Genomic DNA, 21,852 nt, shown 5'->3' with positions numbered 1-21,852 from the left:
GGAAGAAATAGAAACATAAAGTTCTTCGAACAGTGTCTGGTACGCACTAAGCATTAAATGAATATGTCGGTTATTTTCACTATTATCCTTAAAGCAGAGTCAAAATACAGAGTTTTGCTCAAAACCATGGGAGCTAAGAGGAGGGAGAAGACGTCTCTCCTGAATAAAAGCAGAAAATATGTGTGGCCACGGAGCTAATGAGTGAACTGGATGGATCTTTATGAATTAACGGAAACACCCTTCGGCTTGGGCTAGCTGTTAAGAAGGTTATGTGTGTGTGTGCGCATGTGTGAGTGCATGTGTGTTGGGGGGGGTATTCAGAAATAGTTCTGATTTGCATTTTGTTTCATTTATTTTCCAAATAAAGAACTAGTCTCATTAAAACTATTATATCATTTATAATTCTTTGGTTGCAACATAATATAACTTTGACAAACTGTTTATGAAGAAAATTTATCAGGATGTTGGGGGAGTGTGCAGGATCAAATAGAAAGGTCAAGAACCAGGCCCAGAGAAGTGAGAAAGCCAACAGTCACGGTCATAGGGACTACTCAACAGTATCCTTTGGGTGCCTCTGCCAGAATGAATGAACCCCAACTGCTTTTTGTACATTTCCCCTTAACATTCAAGGTTCCGGTGACTGTCTTATCTCTTCAGGATGCCAGGGTTTGCCATTCTTTCCGCTTTTAAGGTATCAGTGTCAAAAAACACCACACCACTGACAAGGCCACAAGTAATTAAATGGTTTATTACTCAGGAACATGCAAACAAGGGGAGTCCCTGGGTGAGGGGGCAAATCACCAGCAAGTAGAAGAGGGAAAGAGAGAGAACATGGTTCTGGAGCAGCCCACTTATAGGATGTTTGCATAATGTGCAGTGCAGACTAATTGTAGGAGGCCTTTTCTGTTGCATGGGAGGAAGGTCAGAGGGGCAGGGTGAGCTGCCTTGCCTGGATTCACGGGGCCTAACAGACATGAGCAGGCTGGGATGTCTGATGATGTTCGCTATGGCAGCTGCTAATGGTTAGCTAAATGTGGTTTTGTTGTAAGTGACTTACTATTTCCAATCCTATTTCTCCACAGTTCCCATGGGAGAGAGACTGATGGTTTGGTAATGTGACTGCCCCATGTCTATGACAGTGACTTCCACTTTGACATACAGTCCACCATGATGCCACACATAGGAGGATGGCTATTCTCCAAAAGGAAAGAGTGAATACTGGGCAGCCAGATGATCAGAAGGGGCAGCTCCTTGCCATGAGGGTGTGATGACTGCTAGTCTTTGAAATCTTTTCAAAAAGCCATTTTTTTTTCTTTTATGCTTTATAATAAAAGCAAGAAAGATGAGGAACACATTTTGAGGAGAGAAAGGTTATGTTGGAGAGACATGGAGAATTTTACTGTCATGTTCATGTGATAGCATTCTGTAAGATTTTCGTAGAACATTTTATAACACACATGCAAACATATTATGAGTGTGTTTAATTCAAAGAGCCACACAAAATATTTTGAAAAAATAAAAAATTTGTAAAAACATCTTGTACTTCAAAGCAGATGATTAAAATGTTTACTCTATTTGTGTCGTTTTTACAAATTAATTGACTGTGTGTGTTGACCGCTTAACTTCTATAAGATTAGGACAAGGAAAGATAATAGCTTTTACAATGAACATGGCATTAAAAATAAAAGAACAGACAATATTTATTGCAAATCTTTAAAGAAGAATATAAGTATTCCACCAAAATATAAAGACATGATTTCATGACATTAGTAATTTCAAATAATATTCAAAATTGATTCAAATTAGATGCTTTCATCCTGTGCATCACTGAACAGAAATTTGTGACACCTCTTCTGCTTCACAAAGTAAAAATAATCTCCCACTGTTCTTAGTTTTACAACAATATGTTGATAACTCTATTAGAGCGCAAATAAAAGTGTATACTATTGAGTCGCACACATCTATCCTTGGCTCATGTCTGAAAAAATTAGAACAGAACTTATCCGCATTCTTAAATTCTTAACACTTAGAACAAGACTGATTGTTTGATAGTAGAGCTCAATGTGTTGACCTTCCTTTTATTTTTTTTTTGGTGAGGAAGATCAGACCTGAGCTAACATCCATGCTAATCCTCCTTTTTTTGCTGGAGAAGACTGGCTCAGAGCTAACATCTATCGCCAATCCTCCTCCTTTTTTTTCCCCAAAGCCCCAGTAGATAGTTGTATGTCATAGTTGCACATCTTTCTAGTTGCTGTATGTGGGATGTGGCCTCAGCATGGCCGGACAAGTGGTGCGTCGGTGTGTGCCCGGGATCAGAACCCGGGCTGCTGTGGAGTCCGCGCACTTAACCGCTAAGCCACAGGGCCAGCCCGACCTTCCTTTTAAATAATAAAATTGTTGCAATATGGCACAAGGGAGGAAAGAGGGAATTAGGCACAGGACATAATTTCTTCTACTCGCAGGCCCACTGTCAACCAACTTTGTGCCCTTGGGAAAATAACTCCTTTTTTGTTTGTTTGTGAAAGGATATGTGAAGATGAAAAGTGATAAAATATACCCTACTAGACATGCAAAACATTCTTATCGAATTCAGCATGGTTCTACACATCCTTGAGAATAACTGTTTTGTGTTCAACATCCAAGAGAATACAAAGGCAGTCTGGGAATTAAAGGAGAGAAGGATCTACCCCAGGTTTGAGATTTTCCTTAAAATACTGACAAACTCTGAGCACTTAAAAATAAGTTTGCATTAAGCTCTGTTTTGGCTGTCTATGAGTCTTGGAAACTAGTAAGATGTGATAATTCAGCAAAATTTTTTAAACAATGTTTATTGAGTACTTATTGTGTCCAAGAATTCTGCTAGCTATTATGGATATGAGTAAACCAACAGAAAAATCTTTCATTCTAGTGAGAAATGCAGACAAGTAAATAAAAATATTAATAACATATGGTAAATCAAAAGAAGTATAATGCAGTAGAGGGAATGTTTGAGTCATGTTTTTCAGAGCATTTGCCCTTGAGTTCTTATGATAACAGAACTATAAAACCAGCGGTGTGCTGGATCCAGTGCCTACAGGCTCAGGTGAGCTGACTGTGGGCATCTCTTCCCAACTCTTCTTCCAGTGATGTCATGTTGGAACTTGAAATTGGTCATCGTTGGGGTATTTACACCAAGAGAGTAGACAATATCACAAATCAAAACTTTCCTTCACCACCACCCCTACAGTCATTTTTAAAATATTCATAGAGTGATGTTTATGCACTTCTGCATATAATTCTAAAAAAAAAAGTTGAAGAGAAAAGAAAAATATTTTTATGACTTTAAGCTAGGACAACTTGATATTTTACATTTTTTTCATGTCTATAAAGGCATGGTTTTCATGCTTAAGATAGTTTTAGAGTGATTGTTTTTCTCCTTATTTCTAGGAACCTCCAGAAAAAACAGCAATAAATAATTCAAGGCTTCTGGTGAATGATTTTATAATTAAGATATAAAATAAATTCATTTGATTGATAATTTTGATATGAGGTGAAGTAATTTTTAAGCATTTCCCCGTTAGCTGATAGTCTCATTATTACACATCACAGATAATAACTCTTGTCATATGTTATAGATTAATGTATAGTAAAAGTGAAATACTCAACCAGAAGACTGTTGTGAAAACTGATCTAGCATTGGCTGCAGTGTTCAGATAAGCTGAGATAATCATAACTTGCCTAAATACCAACTGAAATTCAAAGAACAGTTTTTCTAGATTGAGTGCAGTTTTGCTGAGTACAAATTAATTTCACACTTTCCTTTTTCACCGGTGATCACCAAGGATCCACGTCTACTGCCAATACATAAGACTTCATTTGTTTCTTGAAATAATTATTTGTGTGAAATAGTACTTGCAGAAACCAGCTTTTGTAGCCTGCAGCCATTTATCTTCCACCAGAGCATTCTAAATTAGTTAACTTCTAGCAATTTCTTTTGCATCAAACGATTATCATTCTAACCTAATCAATTTGTCCACATTTTCATCACTGCACAGTCTTTATGCTGGGGAGAAAATCTGCCTGTTTGGATACCTGGTAGAGGCCAAATTTCCATTTAATAGTTACTCTTTTTGGTTTATGAAATTGTAAAAACCTGAATTCTTTAGTAATGTTCTTTTCTAATAACATTTTGCCACTCCTCTCAGGCTTCATTTACCATGGAAAAGGGTTTTAAATAGTTTTAGATAGTAAATATAATATTTCCTGTGGATTACAAAAGGAGGAGACAGGTTACAGGATTACTGATAGTTCTTACGATCTGCACACCAAGAACTGGCCTGTTAGGCTCCCTGTCTTCTGCGGCAGGAGATGTTTATACCTGGGGTTGAGGTTCTAATTGCTAACACTTACAGAAAGCAGGTGAAGGTTAGCAAGCAAGGTAAAGAGAAAAGGTCAGGAACACATAGCAGCACTTTTGCCCAGAGCCCTAGCAGAAAAATGTAGAAAACAGGAGATTCCCATTGCATTTTTCAGAGGATGTTTCGAAGGACTATTTGCTGTATTAGTGATCTAGGGTTATAAAGACGTGAGGAATTATGGAAAGAACCTGGATTTATAATGTTTTTTGATCTAGGTTTCCTCTAGATTTGTGAGATGTCCTCTTCACAATTGAAGGGGTTCCTTACCATGACAGTAAGAAGCTAACACAGCCTGAGGACAGACATTCAAGACTCTATGTGAAGGGGAGTGTTAAAGGGGGATTAACTCAGTAGGGCTAAGAACAGAGATTGGACAGTCAGACAAGTTTGAGTCGGAAACCTGGTCACAACTTAGTAGGTTTGCAAACTTGGCTAAATTTCTCACTACTCCTAGTCCTTAATATTTGATTTATGACCTTGTGGTAAAAATGCTCGCTAGTATATATTGAACACTTAAATGAGCCTGACACCAAATTAGAAGCTTCACCTCTTTCATTTGTTTTATTCTTTTTAACCAATTCTATGAGGCATATCTTGCCATTATCTACATTTTCAAATGAGGAATTGGAGTTTTACAGCAACTACACGGTTTTCTCGAAGTCCCATCACTAGCAAATGGCAGAATTAGAATTTGAACCCAAGAAGTGCCATTCCCAAGTTCATACTCTCAACCCTTATGCTTTACTAACCAATAATACTATAGTTAGTAAATACTAGTAATTACTAAAATATTAACTATATTTCTCACCTAGTTGACAGCTACGTGAAATACGTATGAGAAGTATTAGTTAACCATTGCTGTGTAACAAAATACTATACATTTAATGACTGAAAACTACATCCATTTATTAGCTCATAGGTCTACAGATCATAAGTCCAGAACAGGATGGCTGGTTTTTCTGTTCAAGACTGAAATCAAGGTGTCTCGTAGGATGGTTTCTCACTTAGAGGCTCAGAGAAAAAACAGAAATCTGTTTCCAAGCTTGTCCTTGTAGTTGGCAGATATCAGTTCCTTGCAGTTGTAGGACTGAGGCCCTCACTTCCCCCAGAGCTGCCATCGGGACACTACTCTCAGCTCCTAGAAGTTGTCTCTTTCTGGAGGAGCTAACAATATGGATGCTTGCTTTCCTCAAGGCCAGCCAGAGTGGGTATTTCTGACTTCTTCTTGATCAGTAGGAGAAATCTCTCTGCTCTTAGGGGTCATGTGATTAAATCAGGCCCACTTGGATAATCTCCCTTTCTTAAAGTCACATAAGTGTCACATAACATAAGCTGATCACAGGAATAAAATAATTCTTATTCACAGTCCCAGATATTCTGCAGGACATCTACATAAGAAGCAGGAAATCTTAGGCACTGTCTCAGGATTCTGCCTACCACACGAGGGGCAAGTAACAATCTAAAAGAGATGTGAGATTTAAGGGTAATAATCTTAAAGTAATGAATTTAGCATATTGATTAGCGTATAACATTTGATACGAGGTGTCTGGCCGCATGCCCAGTTGGGTAAGCAGTGCTGGATAGTTTGTGGAGAGACTAAAGAAAAGACCCAGAGATGGCAAAAGAGACCTATAGGTTTATTGGGAGTTACCGGGAATGTCCAATGGCAGCCTGCTGGGCAGAAATATACACCTGCTACCATGGGTGGGGAGGGGGTTGCTTTCATAGGCAGGGGTCACAAAGGCTATATTCTTGACAAGAGGGGCTTTCCCTGGTACAGTCAGCATTCCCAGGAAGAGTAGGTCACGTGGAGGCGCTCTGTGTTGTTTTAAGATGTGTTGTTCTTTAAGTGAGATAAGTTCAGATCCAGGCTGGCCAGGCCCTGGATTGTTACGATTCCTAGCAGCTGGGCGTCCCGCCCAGAAGGTTGGTGTCCTGCCCAGAAGGGGGCCCTTAGAAGGACACATGGTTGTTAAAGAGCATGCAGGCTAGTGCCCCTACACATGGTAACAGTGATGATGATGCCATAAAAAAAGGCATTCTGGGCCGGCCCCATGGCTTAGCCGTTAAGTGTGAGTGCTCTGCTACTGGCGGCCTGGGTTCGGATCCGGGTGCACACTGATGCACCACTTCTCCTGCCATGCTGAGGCCGCGTCCCACATACAGCAACTAGAAGGATGTGCAACTATGACATACAACTATCTACTGGGGCTTTGGGGAGAAAAAGAAGGAGGATTGCCAATAGATGTTAGCTCAGAGCAGGTCTTCCTCAGCAAAAAGAGGAGGATTAGCATGGATGTTAGCTCAGGGCTGATCTTCCTCACAAAAAAAAAAAAGTCTATTCTCACGTCTAAGGGACAAGCATGAAGCCCAAATCAGGAAATAAAATCAGAGATTCAGAATCAAATAACCCAGTTAAGGAACAAGACTGAGATGTGCAGTGAGGGTTCAGATTTTGTTGTCGGGGACCAATTTTAATTTTTATAACTCTATTTATTATATACTGGTAGCTTGTCAGGTAGAGGCTAGACCAAATTTTAAGGCATAGGAACAGGGTTAACGTTATCTTATTGATAGCGAAGCTTTGTATAGCTAGTTTAGTTGCATCCAAGGTATGAAGCTCCCCTCCTATTCCACCTGATGTTCTTGAAATAAACCACTCCCTTCCCTGACTTAAGGATTTTGTTAGTCCCCTTCATATATTACCAGACTCCCTAGTACTAGTTCATTCTTATCTACCATCAGCTATTATCAATTAATACATCTCCCAAGAGGAATTTTATAGCATCTATGTGGCACATTATCTTAGAGACTAGTAAATTATATCTAGAAAAAAAAATGTGTATCCAAAAGTACGTCTTAATATGCACAAGGTATATAAAAGCCATGGTAGTTGGCTCATAGAAATTATGACCGTGTCAGATGAAGCTTTAGTGTAGTACCTTTTAGATCAGGTTATGGCAGCTGTATGGGAGCATAATTCTTTCTCCTCCATATTTTATCACAGTTTATGTGAAATCAAACTGTAAACAAGAATATAAGATAGGGTATGTGACTATTAATCATCAGATTTTGCAACAAAGGAATAATTATCAAGATATAGAGATTCTATATCAAGAATCCTTGTCATTAATGAGAATGATAATTGGTGAATGAAAATGAGTTTCCTTCTCTCTTAAAACATTTAATGAGAGCCTACTTTGTGCTAGGCACTGGTAATGTGTAGCAGGGATAAATAATATCTGCTGTCAAGGGGATTATGATGTATTGAGGGGTAAAACAGGGAAGTAAATCGATGATTTTTATAAAGTATGGTAAGAGTTATGCTAGAGTTATGCTCAGAAAAGCTATAAGGACAAATGTTATTTTAAAATCCCAGAAGGGCTGTAACTTGGATTGTACATTGTGCTTGCAGATTGTATCTGCCATCAAGGCATAGACTCCAGATTTATCTCATTCATTTTCTTATCATATTATCACACACATACATAATAGGTTTGTAATTCACATATGTTCAATGAATAAATGAGAAAATGATTTTTAGCCGATAATATATCTATTTGACTATTAGTATCTTTCTCTCTTTCTCTTAATTATCCTCAAGTAAAAATTACAGTGTATCCACACCATTTTCTTCCTAGTACCTGGCTTTAGGGGATCCTACTCTATCCCCGGTTTAGGCTTCAGACCTAATTCCATCAGCCAAATCTAGAGGCTCACAGCTAGGAGCATTTTTACCCTCCAGGAGACATTCAATAATACCTGGAGACATTTTTGCAAGGGGAGAGAGGGTAGCATGAGTTGCTACTGGCATCTAACGGGTAGAGGCCAGGGATGTCACCACAAATCTACAACGCAGAGGACAATCCCCCTCCCCATCAAAGAATTATCTGACCAAAATATCAGTAGTACATATATTGAAAACTCTGGTCTAATCTCATCTTTTTAACCTCAGAAATTGGTTCAAGGAAAAGCAGCTGATCTAAATTGATCTAATTAGACCAAAGGTTGAAGGTTTTCCTTGAAAGTCAGGAGAAATGAGGCTCTATTGATGGAAGATAGATGTGGAAGAACTAATTGAATGTGGAAATATATAAAGCTGAGAACTAGGGAAACAATTTGACATGATGAAGAGACAGTTATATTAGACTAGGGTCCACCTCAAAGAGGTTGAGCTAAAAAATACAAAAATAGATTAGCATGATTTGAGCAACAAGATTAAACATAGTCTGAAGCCTTTCCTACCTCTAAATGTTTTAGTAATATAATCCAATTAATTCGATTTAAATTATTTAACTCCTATGGTTGTAATAATTTGCAACAAAAACTCTTCAATTTGATGAAGAATAAATGAATGAATTATAATTAAGACATAGGTAAAGAAAAAAAGGGAAAGGGGGGGGCAAGCAAATGTGAAGGGAGTTGTGAATCCGTATGATTTATTCCAGCATTCCCACTCTAGCATAGTCTAAGCACTATCAAAGGCATGATTCTATAGAAAGAAAGAACTGCTGATGCACTGGCATGTTCAAGAAGATTTCATTAATTCTCAGCACATTCCCCTTGGCATTCAGAGATTCCTTGATTTGAAAGATGCTGTGCTCCACCCCTCATTCTCCATAGTTCAAAGTATGTTTCACAAATTCTACCTCTGCTGAGAAGTCCTTCCAGATCTCACTAGTCATAATTAGCACCATGCTTTTCCACCAACCATATATATAGGCTGAGAGAAAATGATTTGAATCTCTTCATATTCTCTACTATACTCTGATAATTAAAAGCTGTTAGTTACACTTTTTTCTCACTCATTAGATTTGAGCTACTGAAAGCTAAGTACGGTCCTCATCATCTTTGTAACTCACAATTTAGAAGACTATTTATACCTCCTAGGAAGTCATGAAACTTTACTGAATTAAATAATGCCATATTGTCAAAACAAAACAACATGAACATTTTTTTCAGTTTTTGGGGAAAATAACATGTTAAAATTTTTACTGGGACTACCTTTCCATACCCTGTGACACACAGCTCACTATCCAAATTAGCACAGAGAGAGAGAGGAGAGAGACTGGATTTTAAAAATTGGATTTTGATGCTCTTATTGATGATGTTTCCTTCAAGTTTAAACCCCACCCAAATTTTATATATATTATACATATATATGAAATTGATAGCATAAAGATGTGAAGAAGTGTCCAGAGTTTGGGTGGAAGAGTTACTAACTTGAAACATCAGGAGGAAGACTTCTCTAAGGATAAGGTGGTGGGCCAGAAAAAAAATGCACGTGGATGCAGATAACTTATTAGGTCTGGGATAAACAAACCAAAGAACTTCTTTCACAGTGGGCTTCTATTTTCTCTGGGAGTTAGAAGTCAAGATCAGAACTGATGACGTCAAGTTGAGCTCAATTTAGAATAAAGAAAAGGATGATAAGAAACTGTTCAATAAATTATCTGGACTTGGTGGCACTGTGGTCTGAGATAAGGGAGACTGAGACATATTTAAGCACTCAGTAGGTGCTCATGAAATATTTAGACGGTTTTTGATGGAAGTTGATTGTTGCTTAGAAAACCAAAATCAGACTCCCTAGCCTTGGGTTCAATGACTTTTATTTCACTCCACCAAGTTTTATATCTCAATGTTTAAAATATTCACACACATACAAAACAAAAAAAAAAACAGAGATTCCACAAATGGTATTTGTCCCAGGGATGTGTTTGTTTGGGCTACACAATATTTTTTCAATGTTACATTCTTAATAACAGAAACCATAACAATAACTAGAATTTATTTTCTTGTTGTGGTCCAGGCACTGTACTGAACTTTTTATGCGTTTTCTCATCTAATTCTTAATAGCTACTGTATTAATTATAGGCTGTTAATATCTGAGAATCATTATCTTTTGAAAAATAAAATTTCTTATACAAAATTTACTTCTCTATTGCCATGTCTAGTCTAGACTAGTGAGTACAATATGGTAAGTGTTCAATAAATATTTGTTTAATGAAAAAAAATCCACTAAAATTAGTTTGGTTCCATTATTAAACAAGCAGCCCTTAAAACTTACAGTTGGAAATTTGTTATTTATTTTTCTTGGATGATTTATTGTTATTTGATATTTCCATTAAATTTTAATATCACTCAAATTTATTTTAGTGCAGAGTAGGAATCATACCTGACTTTCCTCCCAACTGATCACCAATAACCAATATTAATGATTATTATCCTCATTTTCTTAAAATCTCGTATGGTATTTATGGAAATCTAGTTTTTCTTAATCTCTCCCATTATTAAAGCATTCTAAACTATTCTTATATTTAGTTTTTCAAAAACCAAATTTGTGTTTGTGTGTTTATAAGAATTTTATGGACATGATATTATACTACTGATCCCATAATGAAAGTAAACATGCTTGAGGTATGAAAGTAAACATGCTTGAGTTATAAAAGTATCTCCACCGATATGCTTGATTTACCTGAAAAGAAGCATGGCTATTAGAATAAATAAAAATTTCAGCAGAGAGAAAGGACCCAAAGTGGACAAAAATATATGTTCCCTTGGCCTTGACTGAAAGGTGTCAGTTGTCAAGGAGAAAGGAGGAATGGAGGATGACATAGGACTCAGCCTATGGGCTTTGGTTACAAGTTAAATATGAGTGAATCAAAAAATTTCCACTTGGAAAATGTATATATCTTATATACTATATGGTTTTCTTTGTTCTCCTTCACTATATGCCAAACTAACAAAATGTTGTTTTTTTTAATGCTTCGAAGTTATAATTAATAATGGCAATAGTAACTGAGGAGAGAAAAATCCATGACGATGGCAATCAAGAATTAGAATATGTGATCTAGTTCATTCTATGCACCTGGAGGGTTGTTGTCAAGGTTCAAATTTTGGCATGTGATTGTAAATAAAGGAGTCAATTCTCTTAAGAAACAATTCTCAACTTTGGTTGAGTATTATAATTAGTTGAGGAGCTTTTAAAAATCCCAATGCCCAGGTCACACCCCAGAGCAAATAAATTGGAATCTCTGGGGTTGGCATCCAGACATCAGTACTATTTAAAGCTCTCCAGGTGATTACAATATGCAGCCAAGGCTGAGAATCACTGCTTTGGAATGGTATTATATATTCTTTATTAAATCATATATATGTGTATTCGTATATGTTATGTGTTTATCTCTTGACTTTCTGTTCCACTGATTTATTTTCTGATAATATTTGGATTATTGTTGATTTATTCATGTGCTAATATATTTTAGAACTAGAAATTTTCATATTTTTCCTAAGTATTTTTATCTTCTTGTGTTTGTCTTTTTGAAACACCAAAGTTATTTTAATTTAAATAATATATATATAATGTCCTGTATATTTGTGAATGTTTTACATTTCATTTAGCTTTAAAATAGATGCTATTTATTCCCTAGATTTTTTTATTGCTTCTTTCTATCATACAGAAATATATTGATCTTGAATCAGGCAATTTTATTTAAATCATACTAATTTTGCAGGTTTCTACTTGATTTATTTTAATTCATATCAGATGTGGAAATAATGATATGTAGATGGACTTTCCTCTTTAAACACTTTGGTGATACTATACCCGAAGTCCTTAGTCCAGAGAAAGAAATACTGTATTTTAAACATTTTCAAATGAAAGGAATTTTAGAAATCATGTAGTCACATGGTTTTCAAATTTTCAGTCATAACTCGCTGTAAAAAAAATGATATTTTTGGGGCGACCCCGTGGCTTAGCAGTTAAGTGTGCGCGCTCCGCTGCTGGCGGCCCGGGTTCGGATCCTGGGTGCCCACCGACACACCGCTTCTCCGGCCATGTTGAGGCCGCGTCCCACATACAGCAACTAGAAGGATGTGCAGCTATGACATACGACTATCTACTGGGGCTTTGGAGGAAATAAATAAATAAATAAAGTTATTAAAAAAAAAATTGGTATTTTTACATTACATCCCAGTGTATTTAGATATGCACAACCAAAATAAAGTTTCATGACACAGCATTTACCATTTGTATGTGTGATTCGCTGTGATATTTTTTTCTTCTGGTCTAGTCTACTTCATTTTTAAACAATGTTTGTCACAATACACAAAACTGTTTTCATAACCCATTTTAAATGTTGAGAGGTGTCTGAAGATCATTTTTACCCCAACACTCTCATTTTGTAGATAAATAAACTGAGGCCCACCGCAGTTAAGGAGCTTGCCCAAGGTAACACAGCTAGATGATGACAGCACTCTGTTCAGTGCCCAGACCTTCTTACCAAAGTTTTATCACATCAGGGCTTCTCAAAGTTGGTTATTCATCAGTATTACATCAGGTGGAGGTAAAAAATGCAGATTACCAGGCCCCTCCCCTGGAATTGCTGATGAGGCTAGTTTTTCCTAAATCTAATACTATGTATTCTTTTATTTTAATGTGCATCTAGGTTAACACAGACTTAGAAAAACTGAACCTCTAAATAGACAGCCAGACCTTCTTCCAAGCATTGTATTAGAATTTTCTCCCACTAGTTGACAAACCTCTCTGCATATTTTTCAAGTATCTAGAGTTTATGGTAAATATAGTTAAAATGGCTATAATTTCTAATTGAAAGGTATTTATTAAGGAAGAAGTATATATGTATATACAGTTTAGTTTTATATGTATATCATATATAAGTACTTTATGAATAAATATTGTTTCTTCTAAAATAGGCTGCCTAGGAATTAAATATGTGTATCTAACCCTTCACTGTAAGCTTCTAAAAAAAAGGAACTATATTTAATTATTTTTCCTATATTCTTACAGTGTCTAGACAAAAATTTACAGTTAGAAAATTATTTCCAAATATTTCACAACCCTTAGCATAAACTAAAGGTTTATAACTAAAGGTTTAGTATAAACTTCCTGAGGACATACTCTGAGCATATGTATATAGAGAGATAAAAATATATACACATGTATACATAATACACACATACACCTATTTATGAATTATATACATGTACTACTGTGCCAACATTACATAAGGTATACAACATTTGCCCAAAAGAGAAATTTTAAAAAGGTGAAATAAAAAATAAATAGAAACAGAATTTTTTCTTTCTATTCCCTGATGGATGATTATTAATCACCCCATTTTGGAGCTCATTAATTAGAAGAATATTTCTCAAATGTTTCTGATCAATATTTGTTAAAAATACATATTTTTGGGCCTCATCCCAGACTTATTCAATCAGAATCGCTATAGTGAAAGGCTAATACTTTTAACCTTTAATAGGTGTTCTAATCAGGTAGATTTCTACCAAATTTCTTACATATTTCAGTAAATAACATCAAAGGGACACTGCCAATCTCTACCTACTTGTGCTCATTCTAGATGCGGGATTGGCTTGAGAATCAGCATTTTACAAAGTTGACATTGATTAAGGCAATTTTTGGCCTCTACTCTGGCAAACATTGACATAGAATATGTGTGACACATGCACACTGATTGATTGGTTAATTGACTACATGTGTGCAGATCTCCCCAAGTTTTGAAATGTAACCACTTCCAAGTTAGCGTTTAAAAATATTTTTCTCTTGAATTCCTACAATTTCATCGGTTTCAAGAGTAGAGTTATGCAATAGATTTGTTTTCTGATTATTGTCCACTCAATTTATCAAAATTTAACTTGGAAACTACTGAATATTAATCACAGAAAATTGGTATTTGATTTATGTTTTAAAGACTCTCTCATTTGAACAGTCATGTTTTATCAAAGTAAATACATTTTAGCACTAAAAAGTTAGATAGGTGGAAAACAGTATTTGGAAGAATTAACTACAAGCTTTGCATTATATCTTTCCTTCAAGAAGGGCAAGAGAATTTGCATATATTACCCAACTCATTTGTATATGTTTTCAAATAATCATAGATTATATAAAAATTGTGAACATTTTAATAAAGTCGTTGCTCCTGACACTCATTCTAACCTTAAATACACACACACACATATTGTAACATGACTGTTGATGCATTGAACCAGTAAAAAATTGCATTCAGTATTAATTTTAAAAGTATTGGACACAGAATTCTACATGATTCTGTATATTAAAAATATAAGCACATTTGTCTTGATGTCACCAAAATTAATGATGGAATATGTCGATAACATGGGCTTTCCAGATTTCTAGTCAGCTCTTCTATTTATTGAACCAAGAGAGGCAAATAGGATTTATCTTTAACTTTGCTGTGCTGAGAAGGATTCTGATCCTGAACCCCAGGTACAGCAGGGAAGAGTATGATAATCTGAGAGGAGAATGTTTCCCTATGTGCAGTGGAAGCCTGAGTGGGAATTATTAATACCAAATTATTGCAATAAACATGGCTGGCTTTACTAATCTTGCTTAGAATTCTTGCCAAAACACTACTATAAAAAGATATTCTACAAGGGGTACTAATGTCAAGTTTTATATGTCGATAAGCCATAGTAGCAAAAGGAATTCTAAGGAAACTTCTCTTTCAGGAAAGTTTTCCTGCCTTTAGGCAACACTGCATTTGCCCTCTATAATACTCAGAGGGAATTCTCTATGCTTCTTGAGTATCAGTTCCCAGTATATCACATATGTTTTTGTTTGGTTTTGCCAGAAACAAAACTTACTATTGCTTATTAGGATTCAGAATTTAGTCATATAAATAACACTAGTAGTCAGGTAGCTATTATTATTAATCATTTCCCAGAAGAGTCAAGTTAGTTTTAATTTTTTAATTGGTCGGGAGACCTCATAACCATTAGCTATCATTGGCAGCAGCTAACAAAAGGTCTGGCACTTATTTGGCATTTAATTAGTATGGAATGCATAATTGACCAAATAACTCATTGCCTGAATGGAAGAATGAATAAAACAAATAGGAGTTGCCCTTTTGAACCCATTTTGGTTTCTAGGTTTGATTCCTTTTACCAGAACTCTTTAGCGTCTTCTATATTCTTAGTCTAGTATTTGAGCCGCCATGTGGTCAGTGAGTCTAACCCTACAGTTTTTCTTATGTTCTCCTCCAGAGCAGCCTTGTTAATAAATGATATGATTTTTAAAAGCAAGATGGTACCTGATCATGCCGTTTTTATCCATCTCGTTAATGGCTAGAATGTGTTCTAGGCTTATCGTGATTACAGAATATTCCTAAAGAATATTGAAGCTACACAGGATTCTATCAATTTCCACGGAGTCTAGTGAAATTTGCTCTTCTAAGACAACTACTTCATAAGTTTGTAGAAACTATTGAATATATTTCTTGCATAAATATAATTCAACCACATTCTCTAAAAGAATAAAATATTTTTGAAAAATGACTAACCATTTTTCAGCACTTTCCACTATAAGGCAAATAATTTTATTTTTAAGCATTTCATTATGTGACATATTTCTTATCCCTGATTAAGAGCAGGCAAAGAAAAGAGAAAAAATGGTGAAATAATAAAACTAAGGACTTATAGGAAAAAGGGTTGAAGATATGTTTTCCTCACTGAGACTCCATTAAACGGATTTGCCTTCTGGCTAAGTACACAATGGTCACTGTTTTTGAAGGCTTAGCCTTAAAAATTCAAATTTATTTGCGGCTTAAATCTACCTGGCACACAAACTGGAACATTATAATAATTATTAAGATTTATTGAATACACATTACACTCTAGGCACTATGCTAAGGGTTTTAAATAATAACTGATTTTTACTTTTAAATGTCAGCAACCATGTGAGGTAGAGCTATTATTGTTTCCATTTTACATAGGAGGACACTGAAGCTCAGAAAATAAAGTAGCTTTCTCCACTAGTAGGTGGGAGATCCAGGATTTAAAACACTTTCCTTTCATTACAAAACTCACATTATTAATAATCTTCCTATTCATTTGTTCAGCCATCAAAAGATTTATTGAATCTTTATTGAGTCCTATTACTGCCAAGCCCTAGGCTAGACACCAAGGACAGAGAGGCAAACAAGATGATGTGCCCACCCTCATGGAGTGATTAATTATGCACCATGTGACTAATAGACATTTATCAAATTATTTAAGTTAATATGTTGAATCTTTCAATGACATTCTTGTCTTAAATAGGTGTAATATTTTTCACATATTTTTTAAAAATTCATTTCCCTTGGTCTATGGTCCTATGGAAAATGGGTTTAATTTGCATATTCTCCTTTCTTATCACTCTGGGAATTTTTAAAATATTAGTGATTTGTCTTAGAGTAAATTAAATAAGTAAACATATAAAACGAAGCTGAATAATTTTTCATGCTTTGAGCTGACACTCTCCCCTACTCCTTCACAATGCCTGGTCTTGATAATATCAGTACATGTTCAGTGACCAGAAACACTAGGAACATTTCAAATTGGGATTTCTCTGTATCACGTCCTGCCGATGCCTTTGCTCTGCTCACTGGATTCTGTTTATCCCTTCTACTCTCACATATCAGTATTAAATAATGGTCATCACAATGATGAATGGATTTAATTTGCTTATTCTTAAACCCATGCCTTACTACAGACAAATCTCTCATACTTAATCATTCATCCTGTTCCTCTGGTATTATCCCCTAAATACTTCAAATCCATCCCTGCCTTCCTGCTACTATTACCACCGCTCTCATTCAGGCACGCGTTTTCTTTCACCTGACTATTGCATGATCTTCTGGTCCCCCTTCCTCTATTGTTGCACTTCACACAGCACTCCCATCCCAGCCATGTATTATCTAGAAGCAACTAGGATGGGTTAAAGTGCAAATCTATCAGTGTTTCCGTTACACAACATTCCAACATCTCTAATACTTTAGTGCATTATAAAGAGATAGTTGTATTTCCAGATCATTACAAGCTCCTTTGACTGAGGATGAATATCCCATTTATGTATGTATTCTAACACTTAGTAACTTAAACTATAGTAGTATTCTGCAAACACTTCTTGAACCGAACTAAAATAAATATCCATTAATTTTACAAAAAGAGGAGAATTAATCATTTATTTGCCTTATGATTGCTATCCTTTGTTCTTTTCTTCCTTCTCTCCCTCCCTCCTTCCTTCCTTGCATTCATTCTTAGATTATTTTTTAAGTGTCCCACTTGGTGCTTGGGGTCCAACAAAACAAAAGTCTCTGCTATGCTGGAGTTAAGTTGTATAATGAACAATGAAAAATAAGAATGAAAAATGTAGTAAATAGATTATCTAATATGTTATCAGATTTTAAGTCCTGTGGGGAAAATAAACGAAAGTAGAGCAAGGTACAGATGACCCAGAATGCCAGAGAGGACAACTGGAACAGGTTGAAGTATTAAATAGAGCAGTCAGAGGAGATCTCATTTAGAAGGTGAGATTTGAGCAAACACGTGAAGGAGATGAAGGAGTGAGCCAAACAGACAGTCTGAGGAAAAATCATTCCAGCTAGAGAAAAGAACTGCAGCGAAGCCATCTCCTATGTGATATCTCCCTTTATATGATTCTCATCAGCTAAAGACACAAGTTAAATCTCTTCTGAAGGTCTTTAAAAACATTGACTACTATTGCATATGAATATCTAATTTATCCCATAGTGGGTGGCTATAGAATTTGTATTATAGTTTTCATTCACGTGTATTAGTTTCTGTTTCTAAGCAGCAGCTCTGAGTACTTGAAGGAAGATTGCGTCAGGAGGTGGCTGTGTGGGAGGAGGGAGAAAAGCTGTGAGCTACTCAATGGAAGCTGTGGTAGAGGCAGGCCAGGGCCACAGAAGGGCCAGGGAGCAGAGCACCAGATGAATGCAGAGTCGCAGGACATGAGGCACCAGACGTGAATGTGGGAAAACACGGCTTTGGTAAAAGAAGTAACTTTTAGCCATATTGACTGTGTGATATGAAGACAGAAGCTCAGGTACAAGGAAAAGTAGAAGAGAGAAAACAGAGGCAAGATTTTTCTCTGTCATATCAAGTCAAGAAATAATCAGATTCACCAAATATTACTTCTCTGTGAACAAAGGCTTAATTAAGGATTCATAAAACTAGTAAAACAGATGCAAATTGTGGGAACAATGAATAAGACCTCTTCGGAGTCAGGGGTATGCATTTATGTGCTTGTGATGTTTTAGAGACTATCTTTTTTCAGGAAAAGTCAAATCAAGAATATGTTCTTTTTTTTCTTTCCTACGTGCTTATTTTGCTCCTACAGTGGATAATAGAGTTTTATTTTAATACTTTAAGAACTCATAGAGCTTTTTCAGAAGAATTTGCAAAGATAAAATGTCTAAGATATCATGAATATCATAAAGAGCACTGCTTCTTTTGCTTGCAATTTTACAAAACAGACATACACACACAGCAATTCGGAACATTCAGAGGACAGACTATAAGATTACCCTTGTTTTCTTCTTTACTGCTTATATTTTTCTTCCTTTCTATTTCTTTATTCAATTGGGTTACACAGGAAATCTTTTGATAAAAGAGTTTTATTCTTAGGTTATGCAGACGAATTTGGGTTATCTAGTCAAGGTTGAGAACAATGGTGACGCCAATAGTTTACAAGATGGGCAAACCAAACAAACAAAAAAAGTATGTGTGGGGATATTTTCAAGTCAAAGAAAGAGAAGCCTTGTCCCTAGTGATTAGCTCACAGACAGAGACTACAGCAAGGGCTAAACCAGGAAGATAATGCTTCCAGGGACACACATCTATAAGGAAAAGTAGCTAACAAAAGAGAATGGCAAAGAGAGCTCAGAGAAGAAGATGTAGAATTAGAAGAAAATATGCTCTCAGGAAACTTGGGAAAGGATGATTTTAAGATGATATGGTAAATGCGTGTAAGTGTTACAGAATGGCAAAATAGGATGTGAACTGAGAAGAGGTCCTGTGAATTCAGTCATTAGAAAGTCACGTGGTAGTTGTTAGCGCTGTTGAGTGGACAGCAGAACCCAGCCCAAGGTTTTTGTGCCATCCTCTCACCTCCTGGCACTACATGAGACAATGCTCTGCTACTATTCATAGGGTTTTCATGGCCAATTTTTTCGGAAGTGAGTGGCCAGGTCCTTCCTCCCAGCCTATCTTAGTCTGGAACCTCCACTGAAACCTGTCCACCATGGATGACCCTGCTGGTATTTGAAATACTGGTGGCATAGCTTTCAGCATCACAACAGCATGCAGCTGCCACAGTATGACAACTGACAGATGGGTGGTGTGGCTCCCTGACTGGAAAATGAACCTGGGCCAAGAAACGAACCTGGACCCTGGTGGTGAAAGGCCAAATCTTAACCACTAGACCACCAGAGCTGCTAGAAAGTCATGACTGAGCACAAAACAATAGAAAATGAGGCAACAATTGGAGATGAGACCCTGAGAGCAGTGAACAAATAAATACTAGGTTTTCAGGGGTTGTAATGAAAGAAAAGACAAAAAGGAAGGAATTATATAATTAGAGAGTGGTGTGGGCTCAGAGAAATATCCATTAAGAGTAAAAGGACTTTTCTTTTTTTGGTAGAATTAAGGTAGGTGGAGGACAAGCACTTACAGGACTAAAGACAAAGATGGAACAATTATGAAATAATTATATAATAACAATAACAACCATCATTTGACTACTAGGTACTAAGTTAAGTAGTTTACACATTTTATCTATTTTAATCTTCCTTGAGTAGTTATTAATATTCTGTTTTTCAAAGAGGAAACTGAAACATTTATTACATGACCAAGATCGCACAGCTAACTATTGCAAAAGGAAATTTAAATCCAATTTTATTAGAGCAAAAAACATGACCTTTCTTTTCTTTCTTTCTTTTTTTTTAATGCCAGAAGAAAGTAGGAACGTAGTCCCCCACTACCACAAATTACGCAGTAGATTTTCCCACATTTGGGGAAATCACGAGGATCAGCACATCTGGAGTGCAATGGATAAGCCTCGCCCTGGGAAAACCACCTTCGTGATCATGTAAAAAAAAACCGTAATCTTTGTTGTAATGCTTGTAGGATAAGTAGATAAAGTTAGGATCCTGCAGACGATGGAAGGCTTAGTGATGGAGCTGAATAATGACGAAGGGCTGAAGAGGTAAGGGTATGGATAATTGCGCGCGTGTGTGTGTGTGTGTGTGTGTGTGTGTGTTATATAAATGGCAAGAGATTTATTAAGCATGAAATGGTGCTGAAGTTTAGAGGATTTTAAACTTATGGAACAGACATTGTGGGGAATCCGGAATGCAGTTGATTAAAGCTGAGCAAAATATTTGCTGCGCAACGTTGAGAGAATGGCTGATGAAAAATATCAGATATGCAGCAATAGGAAGCCCAGAAAAGAAAGTGTGCAAGATCAATTCTTCATAGTCACCACATACAGGGCACCAGGCTCTGGACAACTTCCATTACATCCCCTGGAATGCGATAAGAAACAGATTTCATTGGAGAACCTCAAAAGTTTAAGATTAGCAAGAGAGGTCATGAGTCTATCGCTCTTTTGTTATCCCCACAATGAAGTGAGTGCGACCAGTTGCACTTGGACCCTCAGAATGTACTTATGTTTCCAAATACTCTGGAACTCTAGAGATTTAAAAGAAATTTTTTTCTGCAGTTCGGCTTCTTGGGCAAAGTGAATTGATGTGTTAGAGAATGTTTCCTTTACCCCAGACCTATTTGCTCTTCATATTTCAAACACGTTAGACCTAGAGCCATCCACTCCTGTTCAAAAGACAATAAAACTTCTCTCTCCTCAGGAACCATGGAGAAATTCCAGGAGTTGTAAATTTGTAGACTTGTCTCATTTTCCCTCTGGAGATATTGATTTGCATTCCGAAGGGTAAGAACCTGAAGTCTTTAGCTTTCTCTTCCCCAGGAGAATTTGTTTACATTAGAGAAATTAAGTTTTTCTCCTTCTTTCAGGAGGTGAAGGAGGCAAGGTGTATACAATGTGCCAGATTCACATTTTCAGGATTTCTTTCTTACAATACAGACCCTAGCACATGTAAGGTGACACCTGGCTCTCATCACATTGCCCTAGAAAAGAGAAGAATTGAGCCAAAGAGGAATCAACGTAGTTATTGCTATAACAATAATAATCTTTCCTTGCCCCAGAAAACTTGGGTCTACTTTCAAAATAATAGGTATAAATGTACATATTAGAAACTCATCACATAATACCCATAGGCTATTGCTTTTCCTATTTGTAGGTCAAGCTTGCAAATAAAATTATCATTGTGGTGACAATAAACCTGGTTTGGGTGCAGCAATTTAAGGGAGTTGTCTGAGAAAACCAGGCATCCAGCATGTAGAGACCAGGGCCCATGGGAAGTTGTGGTCTCTTCACTTGCAAGGGAGGCAAAGATACTGACTCCATTGAAAATCTAGCTTGAATGCAGCTCTTTTGTGTGGAGAGAAAGTCCTGTAGCTCACTCTTCCAGGAAACCCCAAGTGAGCAATAGAGTTATTTTTAGAGAGGCCTGTTCCTTGCATCATAGAAAACAAGAGT

At 36.4% G+C, this 21,852-nt stretch overlaps 1 long non-coding RNA gene across 1 annotated transcript; it reads left to right on the top strand.

Moving 5' to 3' along the window:
- Nucleotides 1-2,483: 2,483 nt before the first annotated feature.
- Nucleotides 2,484-21,526, top strand: LOC131409529 (uncharacterized). The gene is made up of 3 exons (XR_009220954.1): nt 2,484-2,692; nt 20,190-20,442; nt 21,101-21,526. It is a non-coding gene; the product is annotated as an uncharacterized LOC131409529 (long non-coding RNA).
- The last annotated feature ends 326 nt before the right edge of the window (nt 21,527-21,852 follow it).

The sequence above is a fragment of the Diceros bicornis genome, chromosome 8 (assembly GCF_020826845.1).
Source record: "Diceros bicornis minor isolate mBicDic1 chromosome 8, mDicBic1.mat.cur, whole genome shotgun sequence".
Taxonomy (NCBI): domain Eukaryota; kingdom Metazoa; phylum Chordata; class Mammalia; order Perissodactyla; family Rhinocerotidae; genus Diceros; species Diceros bicornis.
The sequence above is the reverse complement of the archived record's forward strand: the minus strand, read 5'-3'. Positions and strand labels throughout refer to the sequence as shown.